The sequence below is a fragment of the Saccopteryx bilineata genome, chromosome 2 (assembly GCF_036850765.1).
Source record: "Saccopteryx bilineata isolate mSacBil1 chromosome 2, mSacBil1_pri_phased_curated, whole genome shotgun sequence".
Taxonomy (NCBI): Eukaryota; Metazoa; Chordata; class Mammalia; order Chiroptera; family Emballonuridae; genus Saccopteryx; species Saccopteryx bilineata.
Window position 1 is genome coordinate 370,842,107 of NC_089491.1, and position 9,974 is coordinate 370,852,080.

The following is a 9,974-nucleotide window of genomic DNA, read 5'->3' on the forward strand; positions in this document are numbered from 1 at the left end:
ACATTGTCTTGTTTACTATTAAAAAATAATCTGGGGTTGGGGATTTACTGATATTCAGAGGTTAACTAATTTGCCTAAAGTCTGTGGGCTTAAAGTCAGACCCAAGCTTTGAACCCAGGTTTGCTTGACTACACAGCACTTTCTACTGTGCTGTATTTCCTCTATATAGTTTCTCCATCCAGGGCTACCCATGAGGTTACTCCAGTTCATGTTTTTACTTTCATTGTTATATTTAGGTTTGCTTAGAGCAGGGGTAGTCAACCTTTTTATACCTATCGCCCACTTTTGTATCTCTGTCAGTAGTAAAATTTTCTAACTGCCCACCAGTTCCACAGTAATGGTGATTTATAAAGTAGGGAAGTAACTTTACTTTATAAAATTTATAAAGCAGAGTTACAGCAAGTTAAAGCACATAATAATAATTACTTACTAAGTACTTTATGTTGGATTTTCACTAAGTTTGGCAGAATAAATCTTTATAAAACAACTTACTATAGTTAAATCTATCTTTTTATTAGATGGAGCATCTAAGCCTTCCCACTGAGGTATAGGATTAGGATAGTCATGAAATACCAAAGAATCATTGCTTTTCTCACACATGACCTCATGTCATGCCCTGGCCAAGTTAGTAAGGATCAAGTTCATTCATTGCTTTATTATGTCCTATGTTCTGGACAGGGTCCCATGATGGCTGGCCAATGTGTTACAAATGTCATCTTGGCTGGAGCTATTAAATGTAGTTAAAGCCAGGCACAGGCTCCACTTTATGTATGGAAGATATCATTTCCTAAGGGAAAGAGCCCCAGTGGGTGCCAGAGAGCTCCATCTCTTATCAATCTGCCCACACTCGCCATCTCTCCATTTTCTGTCTTCTAGAAAATGTATGAAGCTCAAGGATGTCAGAGAGCACTATTTGGAGAAATTAAGTGTAAACAAATAAGAAACATATAAATTGGCTTTCCCTCAGAAAAGATGCACATTTTAAAGTGGAAAGGAAAGGGAAAATAAATAAATAAGAAACTATATGGGACAAAGACCAGATGAGGTTTTAAGTATGGCATGGCAGGGTTGAGCTTTTTCAGGAAATCTGAATCTGTGGGGCATACCCAGGTCAACCTTCTCTTGCCGCTTCACAAAGACAGACCCCCTCTGGGATGGTTTAGCCCTGGATCTGTGTGCTTAGAAGACAGAGGTCCCAGCTGTGGAAGTGGAAGGCATGGGTTCATGATGCAGCAATGCCAATTAGCAGCTCTGTGACCTTTGTAACTGGATAACAAGACAATTAGTCCTACTAAAATTCCTTATCTGTTAAAAAAAAAAAAAGCTTGCCATAATATTTAAATATGGCTTCTTTCCTACCTGCTAATCAAGTTTTTGTGATGTCATAGTTACAGTTTGCTGTAAACTATTATGTCATTATCATTATTTAACTACATAATAAAGACTTTGAAGAGGTAATGAAGTGATGATAATGAACAAATTAGGTCAAATGGGCTGACACTTTATAAAATGTCTATAAGAATTTTCCTTCAAGGGAATATTAAATAAGAACTAACATCAATAACTCTTTTTATTAGATGACCTTTTAACAGCCTGGCCTCCTAGATGACATAGTCATTCAGTCAATAATAATAGGAACCCAGCCCCGGGCGCTATGTATGAGTGTACTTCGATGTGTGTGTGATGGAGGTGTGTGATGTTTTATGTGCTACTGAGTTGCCTATGACTCCTGGCAAACCTGTGAATGGATGATATTCACAACGTCCTGTCTTCAACAGCCCTGCTCAGCTCCTGTAGACTCATATCTATGGGCTTTTTCGGGGGGGGGGGGAGGAGATAGAGATGAAATTATTGTGCCTTAATTACTTCTCACACATGCCTTGACCTGGGATCAGACTGGCGACCTCAGGCTCAAGCCAGCAACCTCAGACTTAATCCAGCAACCTTGGGTTTTGAGCTTGGTGACCAACATCATTGTCTTTTCCAAAGAACCCTGCCCTCTCATGATGTGCCTGAACTAGGACAGCTTCAGGTTTGTCATTTTTGCCTCCAGTGACGCTTCAGGCTTAATTTGCTCTAGGGCCTGCTTGTTGGTCTTTCTGGTCATTCAGGGTATCATAGAGCTCTCCTCCAGCACCATATTTCAAGTGAATCAATTTTATTCCTATCAGTCTTCTTTACTGCTCAACTTTTGCATCTATACATAGTAATTGGGAACATGGGGGTGTAGATGATCCTAGCCTTGGTGTTTAATGGCATGTCTTTGCTCTTGGTGATCTTTCCTAATTCTTAAAAGTAAAGATCTTATGCTAGAAGGAAGTTTAGGAATCATTAAGTCCAATTTTCTTATTTTACATATTAAAAAAAAATGAGGTCTAGTGAGACGAAGTAATTTGCTAGAGGCCATACAACTAATGGCTGAGCTGGGGCTCAAACCCAGCTCTTAGTCCTTATGCCTCTGACACACTTATATTTATATAAGTATATGTGACCTGATTTATAGGTAAAATGTATTTCTGGCTATGGGTTATGGTTTTTTAAAGTCTAAAAACTGCTAAAGGGCCCTGGCCGGTTGGCTCAGCGGTAGAGCGTCGGCCTAGCGTGCGGAGGACCCGGGTTCGATTCCCGGCCAGGGCACACAGGAGAAGCGCCCATTTGCTTCTCCACCCCTCCGCTGCGCTTTCCTCTCTGTCTCTCTCTTCCCCTCCCGCAGCCAAGGCTCCATTGGAGCAAAGATGGCCTGGGCGCTGGGGATGGCTCTGTGGCCTCTGCCTCAGGCGCTAGAATGGCTCTGGTCGCAACATGGCGACACCCAGGATGGGCAGAGCATCGCCCCCTGGTGGGCAGAGCGTCGCCCCTGGTGGGCGTACCTGGTGGATCCCGGTTGGGCGCATGCGGGAGTCTGTCTGACTGTCTCTCCCTGTTTCCAGCTTCAGAAAAATGGAAAAAAAAAAAAAAACTGCTAAAGGGACATCTACTCTGTCCTCAGGTTCTTATACTCTAATGATTCAATAAAAGAATAAAATAATATGAATATAGTTTCTCAAACTGCAGGTTGTAACCCATTAGTAAGTTGTGCAATCAATTAGTAAGCTGTAACCAGCATTAAAAAAATAAGAAGAACAGAATGGAATAGAAAAGATCAGAGTGCATGGCTGGCAGGAAGCGTTAGTATTGTCTTGAGAAACTTTTGTTTCACTCATATATTTATATAAGTATATGTGACCTGATTTATAGGTAAAATGTATTTCTGGCTATGGGTTATGGTTTTTTAAAGTCTAAAAACTGCTAAAGGGACATCTACTCTGTCCTCAGGTTCTTATACTCTAATGATTCAATAAAAGAATAAAATAATATGAATTAATTGAAGAACCCTTTTGAAAATATTTCAAAATAGGTCAGTTTGCATTGTTTTTCTTCTCTTCCTAGGTAATGCAGAGAGAGATAGATGCCCGATTGGTAGCGAGTAGATCGGAGAGGACATAGCTCCCACAAAATCTTCATTAATCGCCTTTAAAGCCGCAAATTGACCCACATGGAGGCATTTCTGATCCCAAGCTTTTGATAACAAGGAGTTTGAACTGGTCATTTAGAACACCTTTCAGTGAGTGCATGAACCTGGGTATCTCCAAATGTCTCTTCCCCATTCTCCTTGCCTCCTCACCTTAGGAGATACACAAGCTGATCCCATTCCGAAATGATTGACCAAATACATGATCCTCGGACTCAGATCAGCAGAGGGAAAATACTAGGAATATGTTCTCATGGTTATTTCTATAAGCCTTGAAGACATCCCTGACCAAACAAAAGATAAGATCATACTAAAAAAACCATTGTTAAAGTATAAGACACCCACACCCTGAGACAGATCTGGTCCTAATTGGGAAATGCTCAAATCACATGGTTTATTAAATTAATTTAATACAGCCTGACCAGGCGGTGGTGCAGTGGATAGAGCGTCGGACTGGGATGCAGAGGACCCAGGTTTGAGACTCCGAGGTCGCCAGCTTCAGCGTGGGCTCATCTGGTTTGAGCAAAGCTCACCAGCTTGGTCCCAAGGTCGCTGGCTTGAGCGAGGGGTTACTCAGTCTGCTGAAGGCCCGTGGTCAATGCACATATGAGAAAGCAATCAATGAACAACTAAGGCAGGGGTCTCAAACTCGCGGCCCGCAGGCCACATGCGGCCCGCCCACCAATTTTGTGTGGCCTGCAGACTAATCCACGAAGTTTGATTAGTCTGCGGGCCGCACAAAATTGGTGGGCGGGCCGCATGTGGCCTGCGGGCCGCGAGTTTGAGACCCCTGAACTAAGGTGTCGCAATGTGCAACAAAAAAACTAAATGATTGATACTTCTCATCTCTCCGTTCCTGTCTGTCTGTCCCTGTCTATCTCTCTCTGACTCTTTCTCTGTCTCTGTAAAAAAAAAAAAAAAAAAAAAAAAAATTTAATTTAATACAGCAAGAAGCGCCTGACCGGTGGTGGCGCAGTGGATAAAGCGTCGACCTGGAAATGCTGAGGTCGCCGGTTCAAAACCCTGGGCTTGCCTGGTCAAGGCACATATGGGAGTTGATGCTTCTAGCTCCTCCCCACCTTCTCTCTCTCTGTCTCTCCCTCTCCTCTCTAAAATGAATAAATAAAAAAAAAATTAAAAAAAAAAAGTAAGTTTTTTTTAATACAGCAAAAAGCAAGGGAAAAGGTATAGGACTACTTCATCAACCTACGGCAGAGTGCACGCAGGGTGGAAGGGCCCTACTACCTGAATTTGAGATATGCAACGTTCATACGTTCTGTATCTCTCTCTGCTGCCATCAGCCTTCCCTGCTGATGCTATCCAAAGACCAGTGTTGACACTTGAGCAAGGGGACCCACAGATGGAAAGTGCACTGAGCCAATGACACACACTTGCTTTTTCAGACAGGCGTAGGAACAAATTTGCTGGGCCATTGCTGTAACTTGCTAATTTACCTGCTGAGTAGCCATGAGCATAGTTGTATCTCTCACACAGAATATGCAGAGGGCCAGACTAGGTATCACCGAAAAATCAAATTAAAAACTCATGAATATTGAGTGCTCATGGATATTTAATTTATTTTGAATATTAGTGCCTTTGGTATATTTAGTACCTCACATGTCTTATGCATGTTCAGGATTTCATGAATATTTTGTACCTGCCTTTTTTTTTTTTTTAATTTTTTTTTAGATTTCACTTATTCATTTTTAGAGAGAGAGAGAGAGAGAGAGAGAGAAGGGGGAGTAGCAGGAAGCATCAACTCCCATATGTGCCTTGACCAGGCAAGCCCGGGGTTTTGAACCAGCGACCTCAGTGTTCCCAGGTTGCCGTTTATCCACTGAGCCACCACTGCTCAGGCTCTGTACCTGTCTTGTATTTAGTGTCTCCTGACTATGATACCCAGGTGCCTTGTGAATACTAGATGTCTCTTAGTTCTTTCCATCTGTGCTTACCACACACATGCTCTACTTGCTAACTACTTAACACATCCTATGACTTCTGCCTATGTCTGACATTTTGCTTAATAGCTATTTATCTATACTTAAAATATCTTTAAAAGTTTCACTTATGTTTTACAAACTTATCTTTTATAATAGGGTTAAATATTCTTAAAGTAAATGTGTTACAGCCTCTCTATTCACATCACAATTAACCCCTGATCTACCCTCTGCTGCCCTCAATACGCTCCCCCTTCAATCTTTCTCATCTCCAGAATGGCATTTCCTGCCTGAACTGTGCTGGTGCAGAAGATAGAGCCTCAACCTGGAATGCTGAGGTCATCAGTTTGAAACCCTGGGCTTGTCTGGTCAAGGCACATATGACAAGCAAGCAATGAACAACTAAATTGAAGCAACTATGAGTCGATCCTTCTTGCTCCCCTCTCTTCTCTCTCTGTAAAATCAAATCTTTAAAAAAAATGTTTTTAATGGTATTTCCTGACCTCAAAGTCAACCTTAACAACCAACTCTTTTTTATCCTCCTTATATCTAATATGGCATTAAACCCTCACTCAGACTACTACTCCTATGATATTCAGGGTGAGGCAAAAGTAGGTTTACAGTTGTTCATATGAAGATAATACAAGAATTGGCCTGGCCAGATAGCTCACTTGGTTTAGAGCATCATCCCAAAGCACAGAGGTTGTGGGTTCGATCCCTGGTCAGGGCACATACAGGAGCAGATGGATGTTCCTGTCTCTCCCTTCCTCTCTCTCTTTCTCTCTCTCTCTCTCAAATCAGTACAATAAACATGTTTTTGAAAAAAAATACAAGAATAAACTCTGTGTTTTGCATACTCACAACTACAAACCTACTTTTGTCCCACCTGTACTTACTTCCACCCCAGTCCAAGCCATCATCGGCCTTCAGGGTTGACTGCAATTTGCTGCCACCTCCACTCTTTGCACATTTCTTTGCTACCTCGGCCCTGTTTCATGCAGCATCCCAGAATAATCTTTCTCACACATCAGTTGGATCATGTCACTTCTTTTTGTTTGTTTTCATTTTCCATTTATTTTAGTGAGAAGGAGAGAGAGAAAGAGAGAAGCATCAACTCGTTGTTCCACGTAGTTGTTTCATTTAGTTATATACTCAGTGATTGCTTGTTTTACATGCCCTGAACAGAGATCAAACCTGTGACCTTGGCACTCCGGGAGGACGCTTTATCTATTGAGCCATCTAGCCAGGGTGTCACTTTCCTTCTTAAAAATGCTTCATTGGTTTCTCACTGAGCTTAGGATCAAGTCCAAAGTTTTCAATGTGTATGCAGGTCTGCATGGTGTGGCCTGTGTCCCTTCCCAGCCTGCCCTCAGCATCCGCTTACTTTCACAGGGCTCCTTTATGTAAGCTTTAGTTTCTTCCTTAAGGCTTCCATGCTCTCTATTTCTTTTACCTGGAATATTCTTGCTCAGGATTCTGTCTCTCTTATACACACACCAATCCTCCTCATTCTCCAGGCTTCAGGTAAAATGTGACTTCCTCCGAGAGGCCTTTGCTGACTCCCCCATCTTCTTAGGTCCTGCATTGCTCTCTATCATCGCACCCTCTCTTTTTGTTTCCTTCATAGAATTTATTTGGCTGTGATTTTTATTTAAAAATTGCCTGGTCTTCCAAGCCATAAAGCCCCATTAGGACAGGGATCATGTCCGTTTTGTTCACAGTAGCCCAGGCAGCACTTGGCACAATGCCTAGCACGTAGTAAACACTCAATAAATATTAGTTGAATGAATGAGTGTGAGTCAAACACAGATTTCCTTAGCTTGATATTTCTAACATTATTCCTTTATATGGATTTGTGGTCAGAGTTCTGGGTGGAATTTTGTTTCTTCCATTTGCTAAGTGTGACCATTAGCAACTTATTTTACCTCTTTGATTCTCAATATTTCTTACTCTGTTGTTTTAAAATATTTTATGCATCTATCCTGTTTCTCCAACCAGACTCCAAACCCTTTGGCAACAGGGTGCCCATCTCAGGCTTCTTGTATCTCTCAGAACACCTGGCTCAGTGCCCTACACAGAGATGCTCAGCTCAAATTCAGCTAAGATGTGCAAGTGCCCACAGGATACCAGCTACTGTACTTCACATTTTTTATTGCCTAACTTCATTTTTCATGAGCATCCTGCCAGGTAGGTATTACTATGCCTGTTGTGAAAACAGAGGTTCAGAAGATTTAGCAATCTAAGGGTTCCAGATAGGAAGTAGTAGTCTTCTAACTCTGTTTGGTTTATAGCCTGGCACATAGTAATTACTCAATAAATACTTGTTAGTGCTCTTTCCACTCTACCATATTACTGTTCTCAGGAAATACATATTCATAGTGAGGATGATAATTATAATCATCCTTTCAGTTCCTAACCTCCCCAGAATTTGACTGAAAATCTCCCACCCTTGATCCTCTCCCCAAAAGTTCTGTACCCCTGGTTCCCACTCAATTTTCTTTCTTTTTTTTCTTTCTGAAGCTGGAAACGGGGAGAGACAGTCAGACAGACTTCCGCATGCGCCCGACCGGGATCTACCCGGCACGCCCACCAGGGGCGACGCTCTGCCCACCAGGAGGCAATGCTCTGCCCCTCCGGGGCGTCGCTCTGCCGCGACCAGAGCCACTCTAGCGCCTGGGGCAGAGGCCACAGAGCCATCCCCAGCGCCCGGGCCATCTTTGCTCCAATGGAGCCTCGGCTGCGGGAGGGGAAGAGAGAGACAGAGAGGAAAGTGTGGCGGAGGAGTGGAGAAGCAAATGGGCGCCTCTCCTGTGTGCCCTGGCCGGGAATTGAACCCGGGTCCTCCGCACGCTAGGCGGACGCTCTACCGCTGAGCCAACCTGCCAGGGCCCCCACTCAATTTTCAATTAGTGCCACATCTCTTTGGTAAATTCTCAAAGACCCTGACATAGCACACCCTTTGGTCTGCCCACGAGCCCAGTTCTTCTCCATATCTTTCTGTCACTAAAGCTTCTCTTCCTTGCCTGACAAGGCGGTGGCACAGTGGATAGAGCATCAAACTGGGGCACAGAGGACCCAGGTTCGAGACCCCGAGGTCGCTGGCTTGAGTGCAGGCTCACCAGCTTGAGTGCAGGGTCACTGGCTTGAGCGTGGGATCATAGACATGACCCCATGGTCACTGGCTTGAGCACAAGGTTGCTGGCTTGAGCAAGGGGTCATTCGCTCGGCTATAGCCCCCCAGTCAAAGCACTTATGAGAAAGTAATCACTGAACAACTAAGGAACCTCAACAAAGAATTGATGCTTCTCATCTCTCTCCCTTCCTGTCCTTCTGTTCCTATCTGTCCCTCTCTCTGTCTCTCTCTCTCTCTGTAACACATAAAAAAGCTTCTCTCCCTCATGGTTTCCCCTTCCTCCACCCCCATCTAGTCCAGCTCTAGTTCAGGCTACAGGAATAAAGAACTACACCCTTCCCTGACCTGTGGTGGCACAGTGGATAAAGCATCAACCTGGAATTCTGGAGTTGCTAGTTCAAAACCGTAGGCTTTCCCGGTCAAGGCACATAGACGAGGTAACTATGAGTTGATCCCACTCCTTCCCCATCTCTCTCTGTCTCTCTCTTTAATCTCTCTAAAAATAAATAAATGAAATCTTAAAAAGAAAAAGGCCCTGGCCTGACCAGGCGGTGGCGCAGTGGATAGAGCGTGGGACTGGGATGCGGAAGTACCCAGGTTCGAGACTCCGAGGTCGCGCGCGGGCTCATCTGGCTTGAGCAAAGAGCTCGCCAGCTTGGACCCAAGGTCGCTGGCTCCAGCAAGGGGTTACTCGGTCTGCTGAAGGCCCACGGTCAAGGCACATGTGAGAAAGCAATCAATGAACAACTAAGAAGTCGCAACGCGCAACGAGAAACTGATGATTGATGCTTCTCATCTCTCTCTGTTCCTGTCTGTCTGTCCCTGTCTATCTCTGCCTCTGTAAAAAAAAAAAAAAAAAAAAAAAAAAAAAAAAAAAAAGGACGCAAAAAAAAAGAAAAAGGCCCTGGCTGGTTTGCTCAGTGGATAGAGTGTCGGCCTGGCATATAGACATCCTGAGTTTGATTCCCGGTCAGGGCACACAAGAGAAGGGACATTTGCTTCTTTCCCCCTCCCGCTCCCCCTCCTTTCTCTCTTCCCCTCTCACAGGCCAGTGGATCAATTAGTTTGAGTGTTGGCCCTGGGCACTGAATATGGCTTAATTGGTCTGAGCATGTCAGCCTCAGGTGCTAAAAATGGATGGGTTGATTGAAGCATTGGCCCTAGATGGGGTTGCCAGGTGGATCTCAGTCAGGGCGCATACAGAAGTCTGTCTCACTATCTCCCCTCTTCTCACTTAAAAAAAAAGAACTACATCCCCACCTGAAATGCCCTCTATACCAGTGTGTTTATGTCCAGTAGGTATCTAGGGTACTTAGGAGGTGGAATTATTACTACCCATTAGCTGGATGGCTTTGGCAAGTGACATCCTTCTCCAAGCCTCAATTTATTCATC

At 43.8% G+C, this 9,974-nt stretch overlaps 1 non-coding gene across 1 annotated transcript; it reads right to left on the bottom strand.

Annotated features, from left to right (window-relative positions):
* Window positions 1-8,261: 8,261 nt before the first annotated feature.
* Window positions 8,262-8,337, bottom strand: TRNAA-AGC (transfer RNA alanine (anticodon AGC)). The gene has a single exon. It is a non-coding gene; the product is annotated as a tRNA-Ala (tRNA).
* Window positions 8,338-9,974: the final 1,637 nt, after the last annotated feature.